Source organism: Tursiops truncatus, chromosome 18 (genome assembly GCF_011762595.2).
Source record: "Tursiops truncatus isolate mTurTru1 chromosome 18, mTurTru1.mat.Y, whole genome shotgun sequence".
In the NCBI taxonomy this organism is placed as follows: domain Eukaryota; kingdom Metazoa; phylum Chordata; class Mammalia; order Artiodactyla; family Delphinidae; genus Tursiops; species Tursiops truncatus.
Genome location: NC_047051.1, coordinates 14,147,821 through 14,170,579, shown reverse-complemented (window position 1 = coordinate 14,170,579; position 22,759 = coordinate 14,147,821). Strand labels below are relative to the sequence as shown.

The 22,759-nt window shown below is 40.9% G+C and overlaps 1 protein-coding gene and 1 long non-coding RNA gene across 8 annotated transcripts in view; one reads left to right on the top strand and one right to left on the bottom strand.

Annotated features, from left to right (window-relative positions):
• The window catches only part of LHFPL6 (LHFPL tetraspan subfamily member 6), a 252,021-nt gene that overhangs the window by 158,855 nt on the left and 70,407 nt on the right, over positions 1–22,759 (top strand). The window lies entirely within an intron of this gene.
• LOC141277103 (uncharacterized) lies at positions 9,650–21,301 on the bottom strand. 2 transcript variants are annotated; one of them, XR_012327839.1, is made up of 5 exons: positions 21,172–21,301; positions 20,265–20,358; positions 14,844–15,034; positions 10,663–10,830; positions 9,650–9,807 (listed from the first exon to the last, which is right to left on the bottom strand). It is a non-coding gene; the product is annotated as an uncharacterized lncRNA (long non-coding RNA). The 2 variants fall into 2 exon arrangements; XR_012327840.1 differs by lacking the exon at positions 14,844–15,034.

The window sequence follows — 22,759 nt, the reverse complement described above, 5'->3', positions numbered from 1 at the left end:
TTTGCCCAGATGATTAAGAATATAACAGCTTTAGTAGAAGTTAAAACATTTTAATTAATTTGAGAATACTAACTCAACTCTTATTTCACATACAGTGAATGTGGAATTTATTGGTTGTAAAGTGTTTTACTTAGAATTTTTTAATGAATTTTATTAAATAAGAACTATAATATTTTTTTCACTTTTTATTTTAGAGAAGAGGGTGGGAATACCAAATTGATTTTGAAACCATTTCATCCAAAGCTGCCTGAAAATGCGCCTCTCTTTCTTTGTTCAACAGTATAAAAGACTTTGACCTCAGACCACTGTGGTCCCACCAATGACATCAGTCTAAACTCACTGAAGAGAGGAGGTGAAATTATGCTTGTACTTTACAAGAAGCAAGACGTCCCAGAGTAGAGAAACAACCCCTTATTCTGTATCATTGATTCCACATTTAAAAGTGTTTGTTCTCTTTTGTAAGGAAGATTGAGGTCCGTACATAAGGGAGTGCAGAGTCTCCTGCGTTTTGTGGGACTATTTTAATAAACTAAGTGGGTGGATTTGCAACCTAACCTAAAATGTACACCTGTTGGCAAACTGCACTTAATCCATCCGCTAACTATTACTTAAAAAAAAAAAAAAAAAAAAAAAAGCGGGCAGGGCGTAGCGTAGCACTGCTGAAACATTTCAGAAACAGCGAATCTGGAATCCTTGTTTTGGTCATTGGGCAGCATCTTTAACTATTGGAATCCATTTTCCACCTTTACTCTCCCAGGCAACTTAGGATGAATGTGACTGTTTACTTGCTGTAAAGTCCTCAGGGCTGGTTGGCCACAGTGGATATTTTATGTTAATGCCAGAGATTACTGAGGGTATGAAATAGGAAAGGCAAAGCTCTTTCATTTCCCAAAGCTAAGGCGCTATTGTGAGATTTCTGTGACTAAATCAGATATTTTATTTGGATAACTGAAGAAAATGCACAGCTGCTGTTTGGAATTCTAAGGCATTCTGCCTTAATGAGAGTCTTGAGACGTCGATCATTTACCTTAACATTTTAAGGTTTATTCACTCATTCAACAGGTAGATGCTGAGCATCTATAACGTGCCATGCATTGTCCTATATATCCAGTCCTGTATAAACATACAGTAGGCATCAGTGACTGCACACATTCAAAGTGGCATTAGCTTCTACCGTTTTTAATATTCGGCCATGTCCATTATAAGGAGATTGCTGGATAAAATGTAAAATGTACAGAAATTTATGAAAAATAAGGGGGTAATACGAAAATAAGACATGGCCAGTTCTACTGCATCCTTAAAAAAATAAAAAAGCTTTAATCTTTTCCTTAAAAATTTTATTTTAGGAATCAGAGCATATTTCTAGCCAATCAATCATTTAGTTTTGAATCTATTACACTCCATGTGCGTAAATAAGAACACCTGAATTAATTTGTTCTTTAAGTTCACTGACTGTTTAAATATCCCTGCAGCATTTTTTTCCCAAATGTCATAAAAAAACATTAGCAGCTGATTCAGCTTTTGCCCCGACATTATCCAAAAGAAAAAAAAATTATAGACAAAGCTGGCCATATGTCGAAAAGGACTTGTTAAAAAAAAAGAAGAAGGAAAGAAAAGGACTTGTTTATTTCATTCATTCGTTCGCTCATTCATGTATTTATTTTGCCATGACGGGGTGGAAGTGGGCTAGTGGGGTGGGAAGAGTAGTTGTGGGTTTGCTTTGGTTTGGTTTTAATCTGAGCTTATTTTGGAAGCTGTTGTATAATGTCACTGGCCTTCTTTTGAAGTGGATCTGCCTGTGGATTGGGTGCCTCCAGGACACAAGAATAAATCCTCTTTCCTCCCTGCATAATGCTCTAAATCTTCCAACAATACTGACTCAATGACTCCAAATCCCATGCCCTTTTCTTCCTTTCTTTTGCTTTCTAAACATGTTTGTGTTATGAATCATACTCAGACACAGGGTCCGTCTGACGGCTGGGCTGGGCTCCTTGTCGCCTCCACACTGAATTGGAATGCAGCCCTCAGAGTCGCCCCTGCCCTGGCCCAGGAACCAACCCGCGCCCCCCCCCCCGGGGGAGGGGCTGGACGAGAGTTCATTGATGTGCTGAATATCACAAAGACTTAATTCTGAGCTGAAAGGTTAAAAAGAAAGGAAGGGGGAGGGGAAAAGAGAGAGGAATAAAGATGCGGTCTGGAGAGAACGGTTTATTCAGCTAACGAACTTTTGCAGAATGGCTAACAAGGAAGAATTCTGCTGAAAGAAACTTCGTCATTGAGATGACTCCTTCCCGCCTTCTCTTAGCCCTTTCGAGGGGGAGGAAAGTTAGAGATGCTGTGGATTAAATGAGAGAGAGGGGCACAGAAATATGTATCTTAAAAAAGCAAAACAAAAACTCCCACTTTGGCTTCTAGTTCATGCTTTTAGGAATGGAGGCCTCTCGTGGACTCCCCCATGCAACCCTTGCCTCATTTAATATTACGCAGCGGCTAGGACCTAATTGAGCCTTCTCGATCGGCGTACAAGTCAAAGTCAAGGGATTGCCACAGATTCTGCACCACGGCTGCCCAGAGACACTGCCTTTGGGAGAAAGGCTGATTAGTCCGTCTTTAGGGTAAAGCCCAGTCTCATTCTCATGAGGGTATGAAGAAGCCAGGGTGATTTCACTGGAGAGAAAAGACACTGATAAGAAGTATAATAGAAGCAACTATGCCTGTTCTACCTTTGTTTCTTCCTGGAGTTGAGAGGAGTCTCCATACATCCTTGAGCTTTTCTAAATTTGTAATAACCTAAGTATTTAGGCAAGGACAGAAGAAATCTGCAAACGACACTTTAAAACAAAAGTGTTTTCACCTTTATGAAAAAAACCTTGTTTGATTATACAGAATGTATTCATCATTTCAATGCCCGCACGTGACAAATGTTTATATGCCTATTATAGGCGACAAGATAAAAATAGGTGCTGGGACTAACAACTGAGGTTTTAACAACCTGAGGAAGAAAGTTTGATTTGCATGCCATTTACAAATGATTTCTAATGTTCCTGACACCGGAGTTATAAAAGTTGAAAAGACCACACGGCGGCTTTACGACTTCCCCGTATTTGACTTACGTTCACACGAACCGTAAAAGGGAGAACGCTGGTACATCCTCTTCCTTCTTGTAACTAAAGAATGCATCACACGGTAAATAGATGAATCTGATCTTTACTGTTCTTCAGTTTCAAACTTTTGACTTTATTGCCCAAGTATTAAGAGGTTGTAGGGAAAAGAAGCTCAGGGTGGGAGAACAGACAAAACCTTTTATTCTCCATCTTTTTGTCCTTCAAATTGTTCAGTCATAGGTATCATTATGTAGCACCCCAGTTGGACAGTATTGATGACCTCTGCTTTCAGCTGAGACGTAGAATAAGTGAACTGGCCAACTAATGTCACTAACACAATAGCCTTTAATGCCTTCTCCCCCTTCTTTTCATTTTAACATTTTAAGGTTTATTCATTCATTCAACAGATAGATGCTGAGCATCTATAATGCGCCATGCATTGTCCTACACCCTTGGGATACATCAGTGAACAAAACAGATACAGATAACAGCCCCTTGGGGTTTATACTCTAGGGCAGGTTCTTTGTGGGGGTCATAGAACCTGATTCTAATTGTTCAGATTTTTCCCTGAGATTTTTTCAATATTCATAATCCTAGCAGAGACTTTAGCTCATATTAATTTTTTTTTTTTTTAACCATTCCCACTGTGGTTTATGTTTACTCAGTGCTCTGCTTTCGGATATTACCCGGTGAACCTTCATAATCTCATCCATTGGACATTTCTTCAACCTCCGACATCCATTTCTTTCCCACTAAACACTTCCCATGGGCAGAGAAATAGAGAAGTGATATCTGAAAAGTCTTTCTAGTCCTTATTCTGTAAATACCTAAGTATCAAATATCCACTCAAGCTAGGTAAGTATTGTTTTCTTTTCTCTCCTCTTTCCTTAGTGTATTTACTAAAGGTCAAGGAGATAAATTGACTGCCAATGGGAAACGCTTGAGAAGAGTCAAATTCAGCCCTTAGACTATAGAGCTTGCCTGCTTATTTTATTTATTCTCCCATTCACTTCTAAGTTCATTTATTCTTCACCCAGTAGACTTTCGGTCATTGCAAACTATGTACCAGACCCTGACCAGTTGCTGTGGAGAGCAAGGATAAACCAGACAGCCATTGCCTCTGGAATTCAGTTCAGTGGGGAACCAGGATGCTTCTTCCAAGCACAACTCAGGACTTAAGTGTTTCTTCAGCTGGTTTTTGTATTTTTTCAGTATTTTTATGGCAAGTTGTCCCTGCCATCAGAGGACTCCACCAGGAACATATTGATTACAGATCTGAGTTGTCTGACACGTGTATGCACACTGAGTGCACACACGTACACGCCTACACACATACGGCAGGGTTTATTTTTCCTCAACTTTGCTGAACTACTTCTCCTTCTACTATCTGGCGCGGCAATACAGTCACATACAAGCCTTTCAGAAATCCGACAGGATTCATGCCCAACTGAATTATTTCATTCTACACTCTATGTCAGTCCCTAGAAATTAACAATAGACCATTTCATGTTGGTCTTTGATCCCACCAGCTCAGTCATGGTATTTTTGCAGATGTTTTCCGTCTCGGGTTGCTATTACAAAACAGTACAGGCCAAGTTAAACCCAGCCAAGTTGGCCTGTCCCAGGGGCTGAGGTATGTGCTTTGCACCAGATGACCTGGTCATGTGCTTGCTACCTAAGGGTTGGGAAGAGGGAGGAGCCCAGACTTTAAAATCTTAGTGATCCCTTGAATTATAAGTGTTTTAAGAAAAATGTCATGCCCAGTGTAAAGCCAAAGACATCGATTTGGCCTGGTTCTTGGAACTTATTTATGTTTGAAATAAGTTAACCTCCTGATTTCTTTCAGTTTAATTTACCCCAAACTGTCTAACACTCCCAAGGGTCTGAATGCCAATAGGCATGGAAAATACCCTGAACTGCCAAGGGATTTTATTAAGGCTTTCTGGTGTGACTTGGGCTATTACTCACACGTAACATTATTTATTGAGCTTAATTTCTAGGTAGGAAATATCTTTTTAGATGCCTGCATACCCTGTGATCTAGTCATTCCAGTCCTAGGTGTATTTCAAACAGCAAGATGTAGTTATGTGCATGAAAAGACATATATACGGTGAAGCGTCTTTTGTAGCAAACAAAAACTGGAAACTATCAAAATGCCTGTCAACCGTAAAGTGGATAAATTGTGGTATATTCACAACTGAATGCCATGCAACAATTACAACAAACCAGTTACAGTGATGATCAACCATATGGATGACATGAACATCTCACAAACATAACGTTGAGTGAAAGAAGCCATAACAAGTGTCCAAATGTACGATTCCATTTATATCAATACAAAGCCAGGCAAAACCAATCTATTCTGCTAGAAGTTAGGATATTGGTGACCCTTGGGATAGGGTGGTGATTGAAAAGGAGCAAAAGGAAGGCTTCTGAGGTGCCAGTCATATTTTGTTTTTTAATCTGAGTAAAGGCTACAGGGTAACATTCACTTTATGAAAATTCTTTGAGCCTTGCCCTTGTATGTGCGCTTTTCAATAGGCATGTGAGATTCAATACACTTGTGCAAATGCAAACACATGTTCACTTATTAAAGAAAATAACTGCAGAAAAACTCATTTCAGACATACTTAAAAAGAGACACAAAATTAGCTCAGGATATGAAGTTTAAATAAAAACTTATTTTGTGACTACTCAACTCTCGTTTTCTTACTTTAAATGGTGGAATATTTTCCTGAGCGCACATTAGTGTGGATACAGTTTGTAGTTATTACTTGGCTAGAAAGTCTTTGAAGAGTTGGCATAAAGCGGTGCTCAATAAAAGTATGTGGAATTGCATTAAAATGAGTAACAAATGCTATTTTTCCTCCATAAAATATTCCGAAGTTCTTTGATTAGATATTATCTCTCCCATCTTTGAAACTCCACAGTGTTTTGTATTCCCCTTAGTGATACATGGACTACCTTGTATTATATTGAATATTTAACCTTATAAACTCAAATCTCATTCATCTTTGAATCTCCTGTGATATTCTGGAGACAGGTAGTGTGGTGATGAGGTTAAGGGCATGTGCACTGGTGCCCAACTGCATGGGCTCCAGTCCCCTCTCTGTCCTTTATAAGTGGTATAACTTTGGGTAAACATTCTCTCTGTACTCGTTTCCTTATATATAAAATGGGGAGGGGGGATAATTGTGGCATCTATTTCCTAGGGTTGTTATAAAGATTAAATGAATTAGATGCATAAACTTCTGAGAACAGTTCCAGACACACAGTTCGATCATTGTTAGCTGCTGTTTTTAGTTATTGTGGTATGAGTATGAGGCCTATTATGATTCCTGAATGAGAAAAAGAAAGAAAACAAAATTCAAAAGACCTAGGAGTAGTGATCAGTCAAAAAGTCAAGTTTCTGTCTGCTAATTCCCAAACACAACTTTTTTTTCTCAGATATTCTGCAAATAGAGTGTGTTGGTCACTTGTAGTTAAATGTATGCCAACTGTTCTCATTCGGTCTGGTCGTGCACAATTATTAGGTTCTTTTGGTAAATATTGACAGTCTCCTGATTCAGTTACATAGGCTAAACTGTATTAACAGACCCAAGAATGTATAATGGCCAAAATGCAATAAAAGTTTATTCCTAGCTCCCATTACAGTCCAAGTAGCTATCACTAGTCAGCTTCCCTATGATGACTCAAGGACCCAGGCTCCTTCTATGTGTGTACCATTCCCTGAACCTCAACTACCCCTATATCCACCTGACACAAAGGGGAAAAGAGCACGGAGGTGCTGCATTAACTTTTTAAAAGCCATGATATGAAATGGCCCACATCACTTCCTCTCACATTCCTTTGACTAGACTTCGGTTTATGCCCACATTCAACTGAAGACAGGCTGGCGAACGTAGTCGAAGTGTGTGTGTGCCCCAGAAAAAGAAACAGAGTTTTGGAAACAGCTAGCAGTGTTTGCTAGGATTTAGAGGTAGGTGAGAGTTACAGCTTCCCTCTGTGACCATCCCACTACAAATATGGAAGCATAATTAGAAGAAAATTTTTCACACATGTATTTATCCATCATCAGGTCCCAACATGATAGTGTCTTTTCTGAAGCTTATCAGAATCCCAGCTCTCTGTCCTTTTAGGTGTTTCCATCACAGCTTATGTGAAGGAGTGAGTCCCCTTGAGATAAACACATCACTATTCTAGGGCCAGGACTTCAGTTAACTTGAGAGATGGAATCAGGCAACTGAAGTGGTATGAATCCTTCCTAGATACAGCACTGTTTTGGAATCAAGTCTCAGGAGCCAATTCAGAGTTTATCCTCCATAGCTAATCAGATTTTTCTAGATTCTTCTAGCATGTACACCTAAGAATGAAGAATGTCTTTCTATTCTAGCCAATCCACCTACCTTAAAGCACCAATAATTTCACTAACAACCCTCCCACCTCTTACATTCATTTTGCCAATTATAAAACTTTCTAAGATTAATATAGAGGAAAAACTAATGACAGTAAATCTGTAGAAACCATCCTGGAATGTGGCCTTTTGAAGAAACACGAGCTACCTACAGTTGAAGTGTATATTCCTAGTTAGAGCAACTAATTGCCCCTAGGGTGCAGAGTACACAGCTTATTCACACTTACATGTCATACCGCCCATGAGGAAATATGTTTATTATAGGCAACATAACATTACGAAAAATAAATTTAGCCTTTTATTCAAATATCCTTTTGACAGAGACATTCACCTGGGAAAGTTTCCCTATGATACACCACTTATTTATAATTCTTTGGTTTAATGTGAAATACGTGAAATAGGGCATGGGATTAGAAGCCAAGCAGCTGTGCTGTGCTGTGGGGAAGTTATTGTCGATTCCTGCCATTATTTTTTTTCCCTTCAAAGATTAATCGGGAACAATGACTTCCTGATTCAATAACCTTCAGAAAAGAAGGAAGTAATGAAATGTTCACATTCTTCGGAGACTTTGCTCTTGGAAAACATCCCAAAGCCACTGTGCACTGATTGATCATCCCAGTGGGAGTGTCCTCTGGGTAGTTTTGTACAAAATACTTGGGTTTAGGTTATTCTACAAGGAGCTGCCCTTCCCCAAGATGTGAGAAGCATCTATTTGTGAATGTTATTCGTACATCTTTTCCAGATACAGGAAAATTATTACCTTTCATGCTGTTTTTTTTGTTAGTTTTGTATCATTGCTGCTGATGAGAGGTGGGAAAGTTCTGTTTCCCTTAAATGATATTTGAAGTAATGTTTTCTAGATCCTAAACAGAGAGTTCATTTCTAAGTTGTAATATTTGTTTTTAAGTGCAGTGGCGGGGTTCCAGGGGAATATAGGAGACCACCCTACTTGTGCTGGGGACTGTTATCGTCATACTCTGTGGTTTTCACCATGGCAATGGGAATAGAATTTTCAGCTCTCCAAGCTCTTCTGCATTCTTAAGTAAGCTTGCATAATACTGCTGGGGACAAAGCAGTTGCCTGCTTGAAAGCCAAGTGAATGAATAAATTTGGCCTCAGGATTTTTGAACTGTTGTGAAAGACTTTTTGTTTCTTGACTTTTTTTTTTTTTTTTTAAATCACAGCTAGAAATTTTTTTCTTCAGATGATGTCCTTGTTAACCAAAATGTGTAATTCAGATACGTAGACAAGTTTAGCACATAAACTTATAGATAGAATACTTGGGTATCTGAACAGTGATTTCCAATCTATAAAATCTTTTAAGAATTTTTATCTTAAATAGAAGCTCCTCTTGTAAACATTTTTTTGGCACTTGGTACTGAGTAAGCTCCAGGACAGGATTATTTTATCTGGAACAAAAATGACAAAACTATCTACAATCTGGCTTAGGGATCCTGCTGTACTGTTGAATAGCATTGAGCAATGTTGAATTATTCTTTTTCTAGAAGATGACTAATGCCAAAAGGAGCCTATTGTTACAGAACGAATTATTTTGATTTTTCTGGTTTTTTTTTTTTTTTTTTTGTCACATTATCTCTTCTCTACCAAGTACCAGTTTTTGTTTTTTTTGTGTTTCTTTTTGCGGTACGCGGGCCTCTCACCGTTGTGGCCTCTCCCATTGCGGAGCACAGGCTCCGGACGCGCAGGCTCAGCGGCCATGGCTCACGGGCCCAGCCGCTCCACGGCATGTGGGATCCTCCCAGACCGGGACACGAACCCATGTCCCCTGCATCGGCGGGCGGACTCTCAACCACTGCGCCACCAGGGAAACCCAGAAGTCCTTGTTTTCTTAAAGTCGACCAATTTAGCCAATTCAAAAACAAAATCGTAACACAAAGTTCTCATCCTTTCCATTACTATTAAAAATATTCTCTGAATATTTTGTTTCTGGTCATGTCATTGGAAGCTCCAAACTAGACTGGCTTGCTTCTTTTGAAGTTGACAGGCAGAGTGTCTTTTGACAAGGCAACTGCTCTACTTCTATCTGAACTTGATTTTTTATTTTTCAGTGACTCAAGTCACAGAAGTTCAATCTGGCATGAGTTTAAGAAACAAGTGTTTATTGTGTGTTTGGTGCAAGATATAGGAAAGCACCGTAACAAAAATAGAATGGACCCAAACTGTGGGAGGGTACATTATGTATTAGAGCATTTTCGTTTCCTTTAATGGGAACTGAAAAGTCTCTGGGTATTTCTAGTTGGCTGTAGGCAAGCACGAATTCTGGAAGATCTGTAAAGGGGATCAAATAAATTATAATTAATTGAAGTGATTATACCAGGAACTTTGTAACATTGTTTTTAATTTGAGTATGAAAAGATATCTTCATTACTACGGCATAATTCCCTGGCCTTCTCGTTTGATAGTCTGGGGTGAGATTTCTGCCTATGTTAGGGTACTTTATTTTAGTCTACTGGTTAGACCATGAAGATATTGTTATAAATAAAAAGCAATTCCAATTTCTGTAACTGACTTGTAAATAAGTTTACCTAAAACTCAGCTATTTCTCAGCATAATTGCATAGTTTATTCAGTAGTTTTTGACATTCTTAGGATTGCGTGTATGTCATGTTTGCTTATTTAGTTTCCAGTTGTATTTCAAGAGAGATTTGAGATAACTGAATGCAAACGTCCTGACTTATACTATGGCAGGTACAAAGATGAATAAGTAGTCTCTGCCATCCACTTCCACACTTGGTTATTATGCAGAAAGAAAGCGCAGTGCTGGACACTGTGTCCCAGACAGGCTTCTGCCGCCTTCCATGGGTTCTCAGAAAAGAAATGCCCCTGTTTCTTTCCGAATCCAGTACTGTTTACCTGACTCTAATAATTGGTTTGTTATACAGTCGTTGATGATTAATTAAACTGCAACTTTTGTAAAGTGGTTCTTAAAATTTTTTAAAAATTGGTGGGTCAAAAATCGGTTATTAATAGTCATGTGCAAAGGTATATGTTCTGTGTATTTCTGTTTATGGATGGGTCAGGTATATGTTTTGTGTATTTCTGTATACGGATGGGTCAGTGAATATTAAGGTGAAACACCTTTTCAAGCAAATATTTATTATGTAGAAAAGCGTCACTTTCATACCTCATTATATTGTATTTGCAGCTCAGCACCATTTTTTCAATCAAGCAGATATTTTCTAAAGCTTTTCCGGGTCATTTTCCTTAGCAAATGCTAAGTTTTGATGACAGACTTGATTCTTCCAGTTTTCAGTTTCTGAGTTGTTTCACGTATGCTCCAATTGGCACTTACCTGGGAAGGATCAAAAGTTAGTGAAGATGTTTTATAGCTGAAGATCTGGAAAAAGGAAAACTTGCGTGCTGTATAGTAATGCCTTAGCCTGCATCAAGGTAAACTTCGTGCTGAGCTGTGTCCAGAATATGGAGTACTCAGGGGCTTGGTCTGGAAGAACCAGATTCTGCCCTAGAAATTCTGAGGCAGAAGATCTACAACCATATTGGAGAGACTAGGAAAATCATTAACTCCTTGGTCAGTACAGAATTTTTTTAAAGGGAGGAGATCTGTGGGATCCAATGAAGAAACGAAATACCTATGAAACCCAAATAAATACATTTGAAACAGCGAAGGATATTAGCTCTAAGCTTAATGTAGGCTGCAAAATTCTTTTAGAAGAGGAAACTTAAATGAAGATATGACTTTAATCTAGAGACCTGGGCTATAATACCATCTATGGAGATCATGGTCTTGAGACCCATGTTGCCTATTGACTGTCAAAACAGAATTTCCTCGGCATGTTGACGATGGTAGTGAGAAAAACTACCCTGGATCTCTTACAGTCCCAGAGTATCTAGGCTAAAACCTGTGGTTGATATTCAGTCACTCCTAGTGGAGAAATATAATCTCAAACATCTACATGTCAGCGTGACCACAAACTTGTTTGAGGTGATTTGGTTGTTTTCATAAGAAGACTTAAAATTAAACATGTGATGTTTTTAAAAATCACCCCATAGGGCTCCCCTGGTGACGCAGTGGTTGAGAGTCCGCCTGCTGATGCAGGGGACGCGGGTTCGTTCCCTGGTCCGGGAAGATCCCACATGCCGCGGAGCGGCTGGGCCCGTGAGCCATGGCCGCTGAGCCTGCGCGTCCGGAGCCTGTGCTCCGCAACGGGAGAGGCCACAACAGTGAGAGGCCCGCATACCGCAAAAAAAAAAAAAAAACCACCCCATAATAGTAAATGTTTTTGTATTAAGAAATCTGAATGTATATGGAATCTTAAGTGTTTGAGTATCTGCCCTGAGCCCTGTGATTAAATTAAAAATGGGTCATTGACTCTTCAGACTTGCGGCTTTAAGTCAAAATATTAATAAGTTTATAAACAGTATTGAACCATTTGAGATAACTTAAGATCCACTAAGTTTAAGATTTAATTTGTCATATTTATAAGAACTGCTTATGTGTGTGGTAGAGTTTGTACTCTAATAATTGAGGCACTGAAGGAAATCAGAGGTAGTAAATTTGTGAATGTAGTTTAAAATGGTTAAGGGGTTTGATTAAGTTAATAAACAGGACCAATTGTGGATCAAAGATCACTTGAAAGCCATTGTTAATATTTGCTAAATTTCAAAAGAGAATAAAAGAGTTTACAAAGTGGATTTAGAAACTTCGGGAATATTTATTTTTAAGAAAATAACTTCTAGATAATCTTAACTGTGCACGAAAACCTGCCTTGGAGATATTAAAAGTCACACTCTGGTAATATCCTGACACAATTCTTCCTCAAATGGTGTACTGTTTATTGAAAAGAAAAGGCACCCAACTGGACAACGTTGTACATAACAGTCTCAAGCCCTGATGGGTAAGAGTATCTGTTGCCTTTTAAGACACAGGACTGAGCTGGACCACGGAGGGAAATTGTGCTGAACGCTCTATTGTCATTTCCTATTCATCCTGAACCCTGGGGAGCTCACTTACAATACAGAATGATAAATTAATGTCAGTCACACCCACGAAGCCTCTTTAATGTTACCCGTTGCAAAAATAGTTTGGACAAATTCCATCCTTTGCTTTAATAGGATGAGTCTTGCCTTAACTCAAATTTAGCTTAGAGAAAAAGGGCTGTCCCTGCCCCCAAGCAGCTCGGACTAATCTTGCATATCCTTTAATACTTTTACCACATGATTTCCTTCACCCTGGAGCTCTCTAAAATGTATTCATCCTCACTCTCTGCTATGGCCCACGAACATTACCTTAATTTGCGGCACCTGCTTATGTTATGAGGCAGAAGGGCCTCTTTTAGTCGGTTTGTTTATGTGTTGGTTCTTGAAATTGGCAAGAACATTTATGGCCCCCTCCCCCCAATCTGAGTTTCTGCTTAGAAGTGATCTGTCCATGCTAGATGTAGGAATTGTGGTTTGTAGAGACAGCCTAGAAAATGTTTACATCGTCAAGAATTTGGGTGGAAGATAGAATGTGAGGAGAATATTTTAGAGCAGAATAAATGTTTTAGAGTGCACAAATAAATCTGTTTCTTCTAGCACAGCCCTATGATTCATCAGGCTAATCATTTAAATATTATCCCAGGGCCTGCTCAAAATTAAATAAAGATGGCAATCGGTTTTCAAGACGGTGATTTTTTTTCAGATTTTGCGAGTGCATCTAGTTTTCCAATTCGGATAAACAAAAGGCTACTGAATTAGGTGAGTGCTACATGAAGATTGGGAGAACTTGCCAGGTGGTGGAATTCAAAAATCTGAGAGACAGAATGCACGGTAGGGATCAATAGAGACGGTCTGCACTATATGGTTTATAATTTGACTGTCGATGCCCAAGTTCATTCCCATGAGTCTAGGAGGACAAACGCCCATATGTATGGGCTACTCATCGCCTTGCACTCACTGTTGCTTTAAGCCCTTGCTTTTTATATAGTCAGCCTTATCCAGTTCTCTTACGATTTCATGTGCACTAATCCTGCCTACAAATAGATTGCAGTTTCCCTCCCATCATCCCAAAGTACCTGTTAGAAAACCGATCATTCAGTTAGCACTCAAATATTTGGTTAGTTGACTCGTTTTTATTGGGGGAGAAAGTATCAGTGAGAAGATAAATACTGAATTCACTTATTTTGCACAAGTATGTTCTGAACACCTTCTGTGTAGCAGGCCCTGTAGAGATACTGAGATAAGAAAAACAGCCCCGTTGTCGGCCCTCATAGAGCATACAGTCTAGGAGGCAGGGGGTGTCAAAACAGAAATGGCACAGCTAATTATAAAGTGAGAAAAGGTACAGAGAGCTCTGAGACAGAGGAAACGAAATGACAGAGGGCCGTAAGTTAGGTGGAGCGATTAGCAAAGTCTTCACTGAAGAAGGTAACGTCGGAAGGCCATGGTTCCCAAATGCCTGCCTGGTGGAATCAGCCGGGGAATCTTTCACAAATATTGATGCCTGGCTCCCAGCTCCACATGTTCTGATTTAATCTGTATGGGGTGCGACCTGGGCTGTGGGATGATTTCGAAGCTGATTCTGATGTGCAGCCAAGTCTGAGAGCTAGTGATTTATGCTGAGACCCGAAGGGTGAATCAGAATGGGCCACGTAAAGAGCTCAGAGGGGACTTCGTAAGCCCTCAAGGCAGGAAGGATTATACACTCAGGGGCTGAAAGAAGGCTCATGTGTTGCATCAGGGTGAAGAATGGGGCTGCTGTCTGCTGACCAAGCCGGTTGGGCCACGCACAACACTGAGGTTCAGTTTGTTAGATAAATAATAAGAACTAAGAAATTGCAAGTAGGTGAGAGAAAGCCACTCGCTTATGACCTGGCTACTAGGTTACAAACATGTAAATTTCAGACAAAATTCTGTCTCACACTTATTTAATAAGCAGCCTTCAGGAAAACAGACACAAGACAGATCAGACACTGTCCTTTAAGCTCCACAAAGTCTCAGCTTTCTGTATTTCTAGGTGTGCTGACCTTCTCTTTTATGAAAGGTTTACTTGGGACAAAAACAACCAGCATTTACACGGCAGGATTCCAGCCCTCTACTTGGCGTCGTAAGTCAGAAATCCTTCTAAAACAATGGCTGGGCACAGATCCAACCAGGGATGCAACCACAGGCACCATGCATCTAAGAGGTGCAAGATTCAGGCCTAAAAGGATACTGGCCAGGCTGCGTACTTATAACCTCATGCAGCAGAGGGGGTACAGCTGGCTTATTTTTTGCTCATGCACATACTTTGAAAAATCCAAAGGGTCACCTAATGAGATCCTATTATTACACCCATCATGCTAATTAACAAAACGTTACTCTCACCAGTAAAAACCTCTGGTTGATGTTTATTTGCAGTTGGCAGGGCTGGTCTCTGCTCTTGATTGACTTGCGGATAACAGCAGGGCTTGTCTTAGCTGCCTCTAGACTGTGCCTCTAGCTGATGACTCCCGGACGGGAATGTTTAAACCAACTGGTGGTGTACGCACCGTATCACGCTGATAATTATGCAGTAACTGAAAGTAAATTACAAACTTCGTGACAGGGCAGTAATGGTCATCTCTAAGCCTGGAAGGATGGGAGAGGAAGCAGGGAAAGAATTCTTTTTGGCTGAGAAAGCTGACGCTCATTAACTTCCCTTCTTGCCTGTTTATAGAACACAAGAGTTTATAGAGTGCAGGGGTGTAAACTTGGAAATAAAGGAAGAAAAGGAGAGCTGCTTGGATGTTCCCTTGTCTAAACTGGCAAAGCCTTCATTATCCAACTCTGAATGACTTGAATTGCCACTTGAGAGAAGTATGGCTTCTCCCAGGTCTCATACTCTGCTGATCCCTATTTTTCGTTATTTCTCAATATCTGGGGATTTAAGTATTATTCGGGAAACCCTGGGATGTAATTATCAAACTATCTTGCTGTCTCCCTGGGTCGTTGTGTGCCCTACTGGGAGAATTCTTCCCAGGAGCCTTTGGCTCTGTTTCAATAGTGAGGTGCCGTCTTTGATCAAGAGAAAATCAAAGTGTGGATCTGAGCACCTCAGGAGTCACAGCCCCAGCTGCTCGGACTGCGAGAGCTCCTTTCCCACAGTCAGTTCAAGAGACAAGGCAGGGATCTTGAAATCTGCGTTTGATGTCTTTTTGATACGGCTAGATTGCAGTAGCTTCAGCTGCTGGCCAGGCCTTTTCGTTGCTCTCAACAGTGGGGATATTTATGATGTCTTCTCCAATTCCAGCACCTCTTCTGCTCTTGTTGCCAAGGATTCTTCTGCCTTGCTTTTAGAATGACTTTTAGAATTGCTTTTCATGAGTCAGCATTTTCTACGCTCTTTTGTATCACAAATAGAGCCTGTGATCATGGTCTATATCTAGGTCATCGACAGAAATATAATGTGGCCACACGGGTCGTTTAACATTTTCTAAGAGCTATATTTTAGAAAGCAAAAGGAAGCATGAAATTAGCTTTAATAATATATTTTAAGTGACCCAATATAGCAAAATATTATTTCAACATGTAATCAATATAAAAATGATCCATGAGGTATTTTCCTTTTCTTTTTTTCATACTAAGTCTTTGTAATTAGTGTGTCTTTTACACTTTCAACATATTTCAGTTTGGACCAGCCACATCTCAAGTGCTAGTGGCTAGTGGCTACCATATTGGACAGCAGAAGTCTATAGATCAATAATATCACTAAGAAACCTGTTATCTGAATAATCCACTTCCCATTTAGCTTTTCATTTGGGTTGATTTTTTTTTTAAAGTGTTTGCCCAGATCCTTCCTTGTTTTCCAAGTGGTTCTCCTGATTGATGCCCCTAATTTTTTTTTTTTTTTTTTTTTTTTGCGGGCCTCTCACTGTTGTGGCCTCTCCCGTTGCAGAACACAGGCTTGGGACGCGCAGGCTCATGGCTCACAGGCCAAGCCGCTCCGCGGCATGTTGGATCTTCCTGGACTGGGGCACGAACCCGTGTCCCCTGCATCGGCAGGTGGACTCTCAACCACTGCGCCACCAGGGAAGCCTGATGCCCCTAATTTTCATGACAGGGTTAAAGGTATTGCTGGAGGAGAGCTAATTAGCCTTATGAAATTCAAACATGTCTTTTAGTCCCACACCTTAACCGAACCATGTTGGTTAATTGTTCATAGCAATATAAAAATGATAAGAAACAGAGTGATGGCTCATGGGGGCAGAGTATTGGCAAATCATGAAAGGTATGAGAATGATAGAGCAATAGAGCTCATGATTCTTTTGTGAAACCTAAATTTTAAGAAACCAGAAAGAAAAGGCTGAGTGCGTATATCTCCAAAAAGTTCAGAAATGTTCATACTGCTAACCTTTCTGCTTTAGCACCAGTGTAGTGTAACCCCTGGTAAGAACAGGCACAGATGGAGAACACACCCCTCTCCAAACCTTTTTGAACCTGACAGCATGAGAGGGTGAGGTCATTTCCCCCTGTTGACTCCAAGTGTCCCTAATCTGTATCCGAAGCTGATGAATTTCTCCTCTTCAGTGAAAACAGTGATGTTCTCAGTTTTAAAGGAGAGAAACGGAAAGAGGAACAAACTGTACTTCGTTTTCTTCGTTTCTAGTTTCCACTTTCATTGTTATTTATATCAGAGGGTTCATGCAAGTGACTTTGGCACTTGTGTGCACTTCTTTCAAAGTCCAAATAAATGTTGTAAAATTACTCACATTTGAAAGGACTTTGGGGGCTCTATAATTGTCGGCCTTAGGATACTGAGAATACTCAATTTGTCTGCTATGAATATTTTCAGTTACACTCAACATAGTTGTGAGACCAGAACTTAACGTCACCTAGCTCTACAAAGGAATAATCCAAACTAGTTTTCTGTATATTAATTATAAGATGGCTTGATTTATGTTTAAGGGATCTTTTTCTATAATAGTTCACCCTCATCTATTTCATTAGTGGTTAAGCTTGAAACTAGGTGAAACTGAGACATAATAATGAGAAGAAATCAAGAAAGATGAGAGTAAACACAGTGATTGATGCTGTCTGGCATTTTGGTGCTGGGAAGATACAGAATGGCCTTACTAACGTCAGCCATTCTTACAATAGTGTAAAAGGTCTAAAAGGTGTTCCCTCTAATGCAGCACTGTCCAACAGAATTGTCTGCAAATGATGAAAATGTCTTACATCTATGCTGTGTATGCAGTAGACAGTAGCCCTGTGCTGCAATTGGAGATGTGAAATGTGGCTAGTGTTACTGAGAAACTGAATATTTGCTTTACATTTTGATGACATTCATGTCAACTTTTTTTTTGTACAAGTGAATGCTAACAGAAAATATCAACTGAAGCAGACGCTATCATGCTGAAGTACACGTTATCGCCATCCCTCTTTTTAAATATGACTATTATTAATTTCCCCTTCACTTAGATCTGCTTTCCTGGATCATGTTGTATGTATGTGTTTCTTTGCTTTGACCCTGACAGTCAGAGCCCTCTGATCTCCAGAGCCCCTCCAGCTCCTTTTGGGTGTTGATAACGATGGAATTCATCTTGCCCCAGACACAACAGTCAGCATTAGGCATGTGCCGTAACATATTGACCTCTCAATGAATTTCTTTCTTTTCTGCAGCTTGACCTTATAGGACACTATCCTTCCAGGCACCATGCTTCTCCCAACTTCCACACAGAAGGATTAATAATTCCTGCCCTGCTTTCCCCATTCTGCTGTCATAAACTTGCAATTAAGACATACCTACATAAATATTTTTGATACGAGTTTAGAAAGAACTTGTGGGGCTTCCCTGGTGGCGCAGTGGTTGAGAGTCCGCCTGCCGATGCAGGGGACACGGGTTCGTGCCCCGGTCCGGGAAGATCCCACACGCCGCGGAGCGGCTGGGCCCGTGAGCCACGGCCGCTGAGCCTGCGCGTCCAGAGCCTGTGCTCCACGACGGGAGAGGCCACAACAGTGAGAGGCCCGCGTACCGCAAAAAAAAAAAAAAAAGAAAAAGAAAAGAAAGAACTTGTGCTACCCCACTTCTAGTTGTTTCCTTCCTAGCATCACTTTCCTCTTCTAATAAATGCTAATTAATATGCTTTTCTTGCTGTCTTAGAACCTTCTGTTTTAACATCCTTCTGCTCAAAGAGGCTAGACTTAGTTTCCCTCTGAATCCTTCAGATTATTTTGAGCAGAGATGAGTATATCAAAACCGCTTTAGACTGTGACTTACGTACCCTTTCTCAACAAGACGGCTGCAAGTACGATAAAAATGTGGTTAGTAACAGATTTTAATAGAAGCAGCAGAATAAACCAGATTGAGTGTTAAGCTCTTTTGGCTTGCAAACACTTGTGTTGAAACTTTGAAAGCCCGGGGTTGGAATTTTTATAGCGTCTGGAAAACCATTGGGTTTTAAAAACTTGAATTCTTGCACTAATTATTGGCTCGAGGAAAGACTTCCAGTTGTGAGGTGGGTTGGCCGCACACATGTGAAATGATTGTAAAGAGTGCTTTGCTGTATTAGAGGCTGGTGGTACTTGGCTAAATCCTGTCGGTCCACAATATCCAAGAAGGCAAACTAGTACCAGCAAAGATTCCAAGTTGGTTAAATGCAGCCCTTCCGTGAGTCACCTCAAATACGGATGAGTACAGATTGAAGTGGCTTTACGGCTCACTGTTGTTCTACCCTGGGCAGAAGAGCCTTAGCCCTTAGCACATCGAGAAATACGGATATTAATGTTTCTCATGAAGGTGAATTAAAGACAGAGCCTCACAGAGGACCGAGTGTTTCATGGCACTGTTGTTTTCTTTTGAATAATTTCTTTTTCCAAAGAGCTCAGAGAAACTTACGAAGCTTTCTGGAATCTTTGCCTAACATCCAGGAGGGTGCTCAGGAGTTGCAATTGCTTAGTCAGAAGATCGATAGGAAAACAGGCAAAGGAAGAGCAGCCCTGTTTGGAATGGCGTTGAGGCTAAAAGTCCTTTCTTCTTCAGCTTCCTTGAGTATTTCTCCTCCGCATTTCCCAGCCATGGCAATGGCGGGAGGAGTTCAAATGGAACACAATCTGAAAACGGACCAAAAGAGTTACGAAAGATGTGTATAAGGATGTGGTGTCTGCTGAGATCCTGTCTCCACCCCTAAAACACTTTTTATGGCATCCTAATGCCACCTGGCAAGGCTGTTGCTTCTCTTTCTCTCCCTACACAGGCATGCACACATTCGTGAACACTTAGTCTCCCAGACCTCAAGATACTTTGGGAGTTAAAGCTTTAAATAAATGGTAATTTCAAAATAGATTGGACCTTTCAGAGCACTCCCCCCAGAAAAAGGGGGGGCAGGAAATGGGGCTAATTTTCTTCTAAGCAGGAGCTCCCAGAAATAGGGTTATATGGAAATAGGAGCATCAGCTTCAAAATAAAAGCCTGCATTTGGGAGAAGGGAAGCTCAGCAATCCTGAAAACTAGAATAAAGAGGAGAAAAAGTGGCCAAACCTTGAGATGCCAGAGGAAAGGGGAATATATGACCTTACTTTACCTTCGTCATGGATGGCTTACAAGGATTAATTAAGTAAAAGTCTGTAAATTTCTTTCAGCCTTTTGGTGAAAGAAGCTATTTAAATATAAATTATGATCACACAGCTTGCATCTCACATGTCAGGCACGCATGGTTAACCGTGTCAGATCTGTAAGTTATGCTTCCTCCAGGTTATAAAGATGAGGATCCCCGATCGGCCTTCGTTCTCTGACCCAGTGGTAAGTAAGGCAGAGATTTATGGTGTTACCTGTGGCATCTGAGTGCAGGCAGCCTCTTTGAACCTCAGCGCTGTGCCTGGAGAAATCAGAGCCTCTGTGTATGTCTCTTCTTGGATGAATTTTCTTAAGAGACATAAGGGATGGGGGCGGGGTGAGGGGGGCAGGAGTTGGTTAGTAAACTGAGAAAATAACTTTCCACTTTTTTCTTTTAATGCACTTTCCTTTATCAACTTATCGCCTAAGAGGGTAAAAAAAAATTAAACAGTGAGAGAAGAGAATATTTTTGACCAGGTATAGTGGCTTCCTGGGGCTGCTGTAAGAAAGGACCACAGGGCTTCCCTGGTGGCGCAGTGGTTAAGAATCCTCCTGCCGATGCAGGGGACAGAGGTTCGAGCCCTGGTCTGGGAAGATCCCACGTGCCACGGAGCATCTAAGCCCGTGTGCCACAACTGCTGAGCTCTGTGCTCTAGAGCCCGCGAGCCACAACTACTGAAGCCCTTGCGCCTAGAGCCCGTGCTCCGCAACAAGAGAAGCCACCGCAGTGAGAAGCCTGCGTAACGAAGAGCAGCCCCCGTTCGCCGCAACTAGAGAAAGCCCGTGTGCAGCAACGAAGACCCAGTGCAGCCATAAATAAGTAAATTTATTAAAAAAACAAAAAACAGAGTTCGGTGAAAAGCTTGATACAGATAAGGGGTTGCTTTTGTTTCCCCCTAAAATTGAACGTCCATATAATATCATGGCATTCAGTTCACCCTCTAGCGTCGAAGTCTCTCCTTTCACAAAAATTGGGAAAGTAGAAGCTCATCCTTGGAAGGATTGAAACAGACAGATTCACTGCCAGCCCCACCAACAAAACCAATTATTCCTCACCGGAAACTCTGACGGAGGCTTAGACCACATCCCACCCTGAACGACGGAGCCCTCTGGAATAGTTACCCAGGCTCCTGGGAAGGATGCAGACTCGCTCATCAGTCTTCGGGAGGCTGGGATCCCCTGGCAAGGAGAAAGAATTGTGTATTCTAGACGGCTAGATGCTGCTGGAGGAGCAGGCTCTGGGCAAGAATACACAAAACAGCCCGAGGAGAAAGTCCTAACGTTAACTCCATAAAAGGAGGCTTTAAATGGTCTCAGCTGATCCATATTTTTAGAAAATTGTTTTGACTCAGCCTGCCTTGACTCTAATACTATTGCCAGAACGAGCAATGAGAAGGAGATAAACATGGTGTTATGGTCTTTCTTTTTGTGCCTTCCATGAAGCCCTGAGTGGTACAAATCATGCTTGACAACCTTTGATTAGCAGCTACTCGGTTCCACTTGGGAAGGGAGGCATTTATCTGAGGCTCTGTTCTCCCTTCCTAAATAAGCTGGAAATTTCGATGTTGGAAATAGTTCCCTTGGAGGAAGCCTCGTCTAAATCATCTCTTTCACCTCACCAGAGACTGTTCTGTTTGCAGCCTGTGGGGAGCGGTGGCTGGCATGGTGGGGCGTGATGGGGTCCATGGGACCAACTGGAGAAGTCTCCCTCTCACTCATGGGGTAGCACTAGGTGACCTCTGAACCTTTGTGAATGTGATGTGCCCTGTGCCCATCAGCACTGGTACTTCTTTGTGTGACAATGTGATGTTGCAGAACAAGCTTTGAACAGAGGGCCAGAAGATGTCATTTCATTTCTGATTCCTTTACCAGCTATGACTCTGAGCGTTTCATTTCTGACTCCTTTACCAGCTATGACTCTGAGCATTTCATTTCTGATTCCTTTACTGTCACTTCATCTTTTTGAGCTGCAGCCTGGATTCATAGATTCTTCTAAAACTGAGCTCTGCATATGTACACTGAAAGAGAAAAGGTCTTTGGGATTGACATGTACGCACTGCTATATTTAAAATAGATAATCAACAAGGACCTACTGTATAGCACAGGGAACTCTGCTCAGTACTCTGTAACAACCTCAGTGGGAAAAGAATTTGAAAAAGAATAGATACGTGTATATGGATAGATGAATCACTTTTCTGTACACCTGAAACTAACACAACATTGTTAATCGACTATACTCCAGTATAAAATAAAAATTTTTTAAAAAGAGAGAAAAGGGTGCTTTGCTATGCATATGTGAAGCCACAGGATGAACCCCAAATATCTTATGGGAGCATCCACTTTACTCCAACTCCATTTTGGAGGAAGCATTTTTGCACACAAAAATAAGGCTATCTGTGGAATAGAACGGAAAATCCCACAGTAATTTCTCAAGTCGAAAAAAAAGGCCTATTTCAGAGGAGGACTGATTCAAGTAGGTCACTTGACTCTGTAAGGTATGAAATTCACTTCTCTTGGTCCTAAGGAATATTCTGATGGCATATTTTCAGAAGCACTAGATTAGGTCATCTGGAGGGTCCCTTTCAGTGCTTACATTTGAGAACCCAGTTCACAAACATTAAGGTCCTTTTGCTGACAGAATAAAGATCAACTTCCTTGGCCCAGAGTTACCAACCTCCTCAAGGGTCACTGACCACATGCCAACCACTTG